The 10,264-nt window shown below is 41.8% G+C and overlaps 1 pseudogene; it reads right to left on the bottom strand.

Moving 5' to 3' along the window:
* Positions 1 to 5,164: 5,164 nt before the first annotated feature.
* LOC116070240 lies at positions 5,165 to 6,179 on the bottom strand (annotated as a pseudogene).
* Positions 6,180 to 10,264: the final 4,085 nt, after the last annotated feature.

Genomic DNA, 10,264 nt, shown 5'->3' with positions numbered 1-10,264 from the left:
TCTGGCAACTAACTCTGACATTTTGTTCTAATCTTCTGGCTCCTTATTCTCTGGCTTCAACTGCCTCTGCCGACCTGCACTGAACTGCATGAACTCACTAACAAACTCACCTATGCTGTATTGCACTCACTACACTGACTCCCAGCTAACTGACTCTCTCTCCCTGCACTGCTCTTAAATAGCTTCTCTTTCCTGTACTGTTCTCATGAGAGTTGGGCATATCCTATCACTGACTCATTCTGTCAAATCTTTCTCTGATGAGTCACTTTGCTCTTCAATTATTCGTCGATTGCGAACATGGGTGCTTCCTTCTACAAACTAATATTTTTCATTACTCAATTTATTTATTCACTTTATATCCCCATAAGAGCCTCCTTCTTCTCCCAGTCTCCCCTTATAATTTCCTCTCAGCCAGCCTCCTTCACCTATGAGAAGGGGAAGGTCCCCCGAACAACCAACCCTGGCACCTTTTTTTTTAATTTATTTTTTATTAGATATTTTCTTTATTTACATTTCAAATATTCTCCGTTTTCCCAGTTTCCCCTCTGGAAAAAAAAAAAAACCCTATTCCCTCCCTTCTGCCCCTGCTCACCAACCCACCCTCTCCTGCTTCCTGACCCTGGTATTCCCCTACACTGGGACATAGAACCTTCCCAGGACCAAGGGCCTCTCCTCCCATTGATGACTAACTAGACCATCCTCTGCTACATGCATCTAGAGCCATGAGTCCCCCCCATGTGTACTCTTTGGATGGTGGTTTAGTCCCTGGGAGCTCTGAGGGTACTAGTTAGTTCATATTGTTGTTTGTCCTAAGGAGCTGCAAACCCTTCAGGTCCTTGGGTCCTTTCTCTAGCTCCATTATTGGAAACCCTCTGCTCAGTCCAATGGATGGCTGTGAGCCTCTACTTCTGTACTAGTCGGGCACTGGCAGAGCATCTCAGGAGACAGCTATATAAGGCTCCTGTCAGCCAGCACTTGCTGGCATCCACAATAGTGTGTGGGTTTGGTGACTGACTATGGGAAGGATTCCCAGGTGGGATAGTCTCTGAATTGTCCTTCCTTCAGTCGCTGCTCTATACTTTGTCTCTGCAACTCCTTCCATGGGTATTTTTCCCCCTTCTAAGAAGGATTGAAGTATCCACACTTTGGTCTTCCTTCTTCTTGAGTTTCTTGTAGTTTGTGGGTTTTTTTAAGATTTATATATTTATTTATTTATTCATTTATTTATTTCATGTAGATGACTATACACTGTAGCTGAACAGATAGTTGTGAGCCTTCATCTGGCTGTTGGGAATTGACTCTTTTTATGTTAGGACCTCTGCTCACTCTACTCTGGTGAACCCCACTTGCTTGGGCCCAGAAGATTTATTTATTATTATAAATAAGTACACTATAGCTGTCTTCAGACACACCAGAAGAGGGTGTCAGATCTCATTGCAGGTGGTTGAGAGCCACCATGTGGTTGCTAGGATTTAACTTAGGACCTTCGGAAGAACAGTTAGTTCTCTTACCCACTGAGCTATCTCACCAGCCCAACCCTGGGACCTTAAGTCACTGGAGTACTAGGCAAATACCACTGAGGCTAGACAAGGCAGACCAGTTAGGGGAACAGGATTCAAAGGCAGATTCAGAGTAGGCCCCAGCTCCAGTTGTTGGGGGGACCTGCATGAAAACCAGGTTGTACATCTGCTACATATGTGGGGGGACTCTAGGTGCAGGCCTTGTGTATTCTTTGATGGGTGATTCAGTGTTTGGGAAACCCCGAATTTACATATTAGTTGATTCTGATGGTCTTCTTGTAGAGTTCTTATCCCCATATGGTTCATCAATCCTTTTCCCAACTCCACAGGACTTCCCAAGCTCCATGTTTGGCTATGGTTGTCTATGTTTGTTTCAGTCAGCTGCTGGGTGGAGCCCCTCAAAAGAGAGTTATGCTATACTCTACCTTTGCATCCAGGCTGACAGATACAAACATAGCCTGAGGATCCAAGGTAATCAAGTCTGCAATGTGTCCCTATTGATCCTCTGAGGACAGCTCGGCACATCCCCCGACCCTCTCCCAAATTAACGGGATTTGGTACTTCGTTCATTTATGTCCATCTCACACAGGGCACTTGTATATCCAGGACAGCAGTGACAAATATAGCTGCCAACAGTGTCCTCACATGTTGTATCACTGTAACAAGGCTTTGACAAACAATGAGGTATCAAAGTCTCATGTGTGTCCCTGTGAATCCACTATCCGTGGAGTCATAGTAGGAGTTGTTTCATCCATCCACACATAGATCTCCATGGAGATGTGGCTGACTGACACATTCATCAGAGTGGAGTTCACATTGGTCTCCAGGGAGACTGGGTGTATAGTCACAGAATTAATCCCCAAGTACATACTGACATGTAGCACCATATAGGCATGGCTGGGATCCACCTTCATCAATTTCCACCTCACAGTTCACACCAGAATACTCTTGAGGACAGACACACATGTGTCTTAGTCAGGGTTTCTATTCCTGCTCAAAACATCCTAACCAAGAAGGAAATTGGGGAGGGAAGAAGTTATTCAGCTTACACTTCCACATTGCTGTTCATCACTAAAGGAAGTCAGGACTGGATCTCAAGCAGGCCAGGAAGCAGGAATTAATACAGAGGCCATAGAGGGATTTTACTTACTGGCTTGCTTCCCCTAACTTGCTCAGCTTGCTTTCTCATAGAATCCAGGACTACCAGCCCAGGGATGGCACCACCCACAATGTGCCCTTCCACCCTTGGTCACTAATTGAGAAAATGCCTTACAGCTGGATCTCATGGAGGCATTTCCTCAAAGGAGGCTCCTTTCTCTGTGATAACTCCAGCTTGTGTTAAGCTGACACACAAAACCAGCCAGCATACACATGTGTCTTCCAATCTCATTGAGGCATAAAGCCTCATTCATACAGAGATCAAAAACATTTTCATCCACTTCCAAGTCGCAGTGCCTGCCTTGGTATCCAGGCACACAGAAGCAGAAGTAGCCATTAATTCCATCCTGGCACACAGTCCCATTGTGGCAAGGACTAGAAGCAAGCTCATTGTGATCTGTCTCACAAAACCTTCCAGCATATTTAGCTGGGCAAATATGAACAAGGTGCTCAGGGTCTTTATGGCAGGTGTCTCCATGTGGGCAAGCATTCTTTCTACAGGAGTTACTGGCAGTTTCACAGGTCACTGCTCTGTATCCAGAAGGACATTGGCACAGGAAGCCCCTTTTTTTCTGAGGTATTCACAAAAGTGGCAATTCTTTGGCAGGGATCAGAGAAGCAAGGGTCTTTTTCCTTAAAGGTAAGGACATGCCTATATCTTTGGATGCGATCATTTGCCAGAGCAGGCATGTTGCGGGATTTAAATCACTCTACATTCTCCCCTATTACAAAACTTCAGACACTGGCTAGTAAACAAGAAAATCTAAAATCCACATTGCTTGTGAAATACATGTCAGAAAGGCAAAGGCAATTCTAAATTTAAGCTTCTCGAAAAGGCAAGAGGTAAATGTACATATGACTATGAATGTCTCCCAGGCTGCTGTTTTAATCATGTGATAGGGAAAAATCACTCTTTTCATATCATATTTTTAAAAATGTAAACACACACACACCAATGGAAAATACAAGTTGACAATCAACAAAATCGAGCCCAATTATCAATTATTTTTCTAAAACAAGTAGGATACTACCTAGCTGATCTGCTCTCCTTTATCACATAGTAGATTCAGGTGCTGATGAGCCTGCTGTACTCCGTCCTGACATATGGTTTGCTTTTGACTTGTGCAACTAATATCACTTCACTGAAGGCAAAGATGTTATACATAGCAGAATACTGTGAAGTAAAATGTAAAAGCAATGTGCTCCTTATAAAATATTGATTTTTAAATAACTAATGAAAGTTCCAAGTTAGCTTATAGAAGAGCACAAGCAAAAATATGGTTAAAATTAAATATACCCAATTTTCCTGTTCTGAACTTGTCTTTTGACTAAAACTACTTAGGAATCAATGTTAGAAATGGACGTTAACCATAATAATAAATGAAAGGTTGTATTTTCCAAACTTATTTTGTATTTAAATGAAATAAGTAAATTAGATTTATATATTTAGGGGTAAATTTGTTCAAATGCTTGGTTTAAAGGTCCTTGGATTTTTCTTAATGACAGCTCAAGGATGCCATGAAGTATGGGCATCTAAGATGTAGCACATTACCATTTGCCCAGCTTTAAGGACCTTGATTGTGGCCAATTTAAAGGCTCTGTGAACAAAGGAATCCCTGAACAAAGCTGCAGCTTATATTTTGATGTTTGATTTAAACAGTAGCTTTGGTAGAAATTGCCATGAAATGTTTGATTCCTCAAGGAGTCTTTGTGTTGAATGACCGGAATGGAGTCAGGGACGCACAGCTACTTGGCAAACATAAGAAAAGTAGAGAACAAACTGCTGCAGTGAGAATTGTATTGTACACAGAGGGAATGAACGTCAGATTGCTTAGACCCTGAGACAACGGAGTCACCAAACAAACTACAATATTTGGAGTATAACACGTCTAGGAAACAGCTTTGCCCTGGCCTCTCGGAAGGACTGCAGTTAAAGAAGGAAGCTCTTCATTGCATATCTGACTCTGTCAGATAGCCCAGGCTCTTCATACAAAATGGGAGGAAGGAGGCCTTCTGATAACACTTAAGTGATCAGAGAAAATGGTGGAACAAACTGTGGAAACTGCGTGGTTCCTTGGAATCACATTGGTTTGATTTGGTATTAGAGACTCACTTGGTTGTAAATAGCCTACTTCATAATTAAAGTATTATTAAGTGCAGGAAACTAAATGAAACCATCATAAAATAGCCCATTTTCAGAGAATACTAAGCACCAAATGCTTCACATGTGTCTAAAGGATGTGTTGACTCAGTGAAAATGTTTTTAGTAGGAATCTTTTTTTTTTTTTTTTAGAGAGAGGGGTGCAGTGAACTTTTATTGATAGTATTCAAGAGAGTAGGGAGGGCTCCCTAAGTCCCTCCTGTTATCATAGGTGTCGGGGATGGAAATTGTGAGGGAAATGCTCAGTGTTGGGGGCTAAATTAGGACAGGGACTCTTCAGCCACTGAGGACCTCTCTCTTGCTCTCAGTGTCCTTGCTGGGGTGGGTGTCCAGGGCTTCTTACTCCTTGGAGGCCATGTAGGCCATGAGGTCCACCACCTTGTTGCTGTAGCCACATTCATTGTCATACCAGGAAATGAGCTTTATGAAGTTGTCATTGAGAACAATACAAGCCCCAGCATCAAAGGTGGAAGAGTGGGAGTTGCTGTTAATTCGCAGGAGACAACCTGGTCCTCAGTGTAGCCCAGGATGCCCTTTTAGTGGGCCCTCAGATACATGCTACACCACCTTCTTGATGTCATCATATTTGGCAGGTTTCTCCAGGTGGCATGTCAGATCCACAACAGATACACTGGGGATAAAAACATGGAAGGCCATGCCACTGAGCTTCCTGTTCATCTCTGGAATGACCTTGCCCACAGACTCGGCAGGACCAGTGGATGCAGGGTTGATGTTCTGGGCAGCCCCACTGCCATCACACCATAGCCTTCCAGAGGGGCCATCTAGTCTTCTGAGTGGCAGTGATGGCATGGACCATGGCCATGAGCCCTTCCATGATGCCAAAGTTGTTGTGGATGACCTTTGCCAGAGGGACTAAGCAGTTGGTGGTGCTAGATGCATTGCTGACAATCTTGAGTGAGTTGACATATTTCTCATGGTTCACACCCATCACAAACATGATGTCATTGGCAGAAGGGGCAGAGATGATGACCCTTTTGGCCCCACCTTTCAAGTGGGCCCAGGCTTGTTCCAAGGTGGTGAAGAAGCCAGTAGACTCCACAATATATTCAGCACTAGCTTCACCCCATTTAATGTTAGCGAGATCTCACTTCTAGAAGATGGTGGTGGGCTTCCTGTTGATGACAAGCTTCCCATTCTCAGCCTTGACTGTGGTGTTGAATTTACCATGGGTGGAGTCATACTACATGGTCCATGTAGTTGAGGTCAATGAAGGGGTTGTTAATGGCAGCAATCTACAATTTGCCAAATGCAGGGCAGAAAGCAGACCTGGTAACCAGGCACCCAATACAGCCAAATCCGTTCACACTAACCTTCACCATTTTGTCTAGGGTATGAGGCTGGCACTGCACAAGAAGTGGAAGAGGGAAAAGCAGAGAGACTTTAGTAGGGATCTTTGTCAATTTAGGTTGCTATTAAAAATACCTTAGGCTCCACCTCATACCAGTCAGAATGGCTAAGATCAAAAACTCAGGTGACAGAAGATGGTGGTGAGGATGTGGAGAAAGAGAAGCACTCCTCCATTGTTGGTGGAATTGCAAGCTGGTACAACCCCTCTGGAAATCAGTCTGATGGTTCCTCAGAAAATTGGACATAGTATTACCTGAGGACTCAGCCTTACTACTCCTTGGCATATACCCAAATGATTCTCCAATAAATAGGAAAGACACATGCTCCACTATGTTCATAGCAGTCTTATTTATAATAGCTAGAAGCTGGAAACAACTCAGATGTCCTTCAACAGAGGAATGGATACAGAAAATGTGGTACATTTACATGATGGAGTATTACTCAGCTATTAAAAAAAATATTTCACGAAATTCTTAGGCAAATGGATGGAACTAGAAAATATCATCCTGAGGTAACCCAATCACAAAAGAACACACATGGTATGCATTCACCCATATGTGGATATTAGCTCAAAAGCTTGGAATACCCAAGATATAAGTCACAGACCACATGAAGCTCAAGAAAGAAGGCCAAAGTGTAAGTGCTTCGGTCCTTCTTAGAAGGGGGAACAAAATACTCGTGGGAGCAAATATGGAGACAAAGTGTGGAGCAGAGACTGAAGGAAAGGCCATCCATAGACTGCCCCACCTGAGGATCCATCCCATGTACAGTCACCAAATGCATACAATATTGTGGATGCCAAGAAGCACTTGCTGACAGGAGCCTGATATAGCTGTCTCCAGAGAGGCTCTGCCAGAGCCTGACATATACAGAGGTGGATGCTCATAGACAACAGTTGAACTGATCACAGGATCCCCAGTGGAGGAGTTAGAGAAAGGACTGAATGAGCTGAAGGAGTTTGCAACCCCATAGAAAGAACAACAATATCAACCAACCAGAGCTCCCAAGTTCTTAACCATTGGCCACTGAGCACACATGGAGGGACCCATGGCTCCAGCTGCATATGTAGCATAGGATGGCCTTGTTAGGCATCAGTTGGTGAAGAGGCCCTTGGTCCTGTAGCCTAGGGGAGAGAGAGAGAGAGAGAGAGAGAGAGAGAGAGAGAGAGAGAGAGAGAGAGCCTTAGGCTGATGAGTTATGTGCAATAGAAATATTTTCTCATGTTTCCAGACTCTGGGAACACCAAGATCAAGAGACTAGCTGATTTGAGATCTCTGCTATATAAGGCACCTTCTTGGTGCCCACCCCCCACACGGGACAAATGTAGAAGCCTACTGAGACCTTTTTACAAAGACACTAGCCTCACTAATGTGATAGCTCCACCCTCATGATCTAACCATCTCCCAAAGGCTCCACCTCTAAATAATATCACTTTTGGTGATTATAATTTTATGAGGAGATTCATTCCAGATAATAACATCTTATTATGTTATAATCATTTTGAGGTGAGAAGTAAATTATCTTTTAATCACAATAGGAAACAAACACAAAATTTAAAGGACATTAATATGAAATGTGGATTTCTCAAATATATCTCATAAAGAATCATTACGTATTTGGATTTAACATTTGGTCTGATTGCAATAAAAAAGTTTTCTAAAATAAAATGAATATACTAATACATGCTTTTAATCCCAGCACTCAGGAAGCAGAGGCAGGCAGATCTCTGAGTTCAAGGTCAGCTTGTTCTACAGAGTGAGTTCCAGGACAGCTAAGGTGACACAGAGAAACCCTGCCTTGAAAATTTTTTTAAAATGTGGTAAGGGGCATTTGACAAATATTCTCCATCTGTTCTAAGATGTAGTAAGAAGGGCAATTACAAAATCTACATTGGTAACATGTGGAATTAAAATTTAACTTTAAACTTTAAAAGCGACATTTCTCCATCAGCAAGATGGCTCTGTGGGATAAGATGCTTGTCATACAAACTTAGCAATAGCTAAATTACACAACTCACATGGGAAAGAATGGGCTCCCCGAAAGCTATCATCTCGTATCCATGGTGTATGGATGCTTGACCTTAAGCACACACATTTGCATGCACAAACATACACGTATACATACATATGAACACTGTTAACTTAATAACCCTTTTAAAGTGTTCAAAAAAGAACTATATAGTTATTCTCACCCTTACATCTGTTGTGTATCTTTTTCACTGGGAGACAAGTACTTGAGGCCTACATACATTGTGTTCCAGGGCCTTATACAACCTAGACAAGCTTTGTGCCATTGAACTACAATGAAAGTCAAATTTATGTTCAAGTACCAGGTTGATTAATGGATCAATACTCAAGTGAAATTTCCCAACTTTTGTCTACTAAGGCAGAGAAATAGCATCTTAGTCTTGTAAACAGGGAGGCTGATGTCAATTGCTGTGACTGCAATCCTCTAACTCACAGCAAATGACAGACAGTTAGTTATTATTTGGAAAGCATATAAAAGAGTTTCCAATTCTTAACAAAGTATAGTATCTTCATAATTTCTCAAAATTAACTCTCTGTTTTAGTAAACGACTTGATAAATACAGCACATGATCTGTCTAGGGGCAATTTCCTCTATTAAATATCTTTTGCCCTTAATAAAACTTAAAGTTATGAGCTCAGATAATTTATACGCATAAAGCACCTTTAAGTTAGTTTGGCTTTTACTAAGTTTAATAGTTTTGCATGATATATTTATGGAAACTAATTTGAGCATGTAAGCACACACACACACACACACACACACACACACACTTATATATTTGTATTTATGTTGCTTTTGTCACAAAACTGTACTCCAAGGAAAAAACTATGAACACCAAAAAGCAGTTCTCTTCCATAGTGAGAAACACGGGCCTAGTTTACTGCAAGATGTGATAAGTGGCAGACATTTCTTCTCTGTGAGCCTTCTATTGTTAGGTCTGAGCACCACAGCTTCAGAAAATCTGACCTCCTCGGCAGCCCTGGGCTTCCTAGGAACACATGTCAGAAACGAGATGTTCCTACTGGAGTGCTATCAATCTTAAAAAAATTCATTCTCCACTCTGTGTCCAATCAGCATGCTCAAAAATATCTCACTCACTTTTATTACTTTTTAAAAAAGAATGTTCTCCTGCTAAGAAGGACCGAAGCACCCACACTTTGGTCTTGCTTCTTATTAAGCTTCATGTGATCTGTAAATTGTAGGTCCTTGGTCCTATGAAGGCTGGATAGATGCCCCAGTGTAGGGGAATTGAGGTCATGGAGGTGAGAGTGGGTGGGTGGAGGGAGTGAAACCGAGAAAGGGGATAACATTTGAAATGTAAATAAAGAAAATATCCAATAAAAATCATGTTAATGTATTAAAAAATATCTCACTCTGCAGAAAGTCAAGATTACAGGTCTATTTCTCTTCATTCTCTTAACATCGGTTTGCATTAGCCCCTGCTTCTCTCCACTTTCCAAATGCTAGAACTACATCAGCAATGAACTCTTTTTTCATACACCCAACTGTTGTCATTAGCTTTCCATAGCCCTGCCATAACAGATTGAGCACACTGTCTTTCCATGACATGTGACTGATAAGACATGCTATGTGTATAAGACTAGGTCAAATCTTCTTTTTTTTATTAGATATTTTCTTTATTTACATGTTAAACAATATCTCCGTTCCTAGTTTCCCCTCTGAAAAAATAAAATAAAATAAAATAAAATAAATAAAATAAAATACCCTGTTCTCTCCTCCCTTCCCCTTCTCACCAACTCACCCTCTCCCACTTCTTGGCCCTGACATTCCCCTACACTGGGGCATCTTCTTCAGGCAAATAAATGGTATCCCATACGCACTCTTTCTTCACAGTGTGTCTACAGATACTCTTGGATATTTTCTTTGAATAAGTAATAAGCTATGTGAGTCATGGACTATTTACTATCTATGAGGCTCGTGGCTAATTTAAGAGTCAAAGAGAGAGCAAATCATGACCCTGGGTAACAATACCATAGGAACTGACCCACTGGTGACTAGAGAAACGGAG

The sequence above is a fragment of the Mastomys coucha genome, unplaced genomic scaffold, assembly GCF_008632895.1.
Source record: "Mastomys coucha isolate ucsf_1 unplaced genomic scaffold, UCSF_Mcou_1 pScaffold22, whole genome shotgun sequence".
NCBI lineage: Eukaryota > Metazoa > Chordata > Mammalia > Rodentia > Muridae > Mastomys > Mastomys coucha.
The sequence above is the reverse complement of the archived record's forward strand: the minus strand, read 5'-3'. Positions and strand labels throughout refer to the sequence as shown.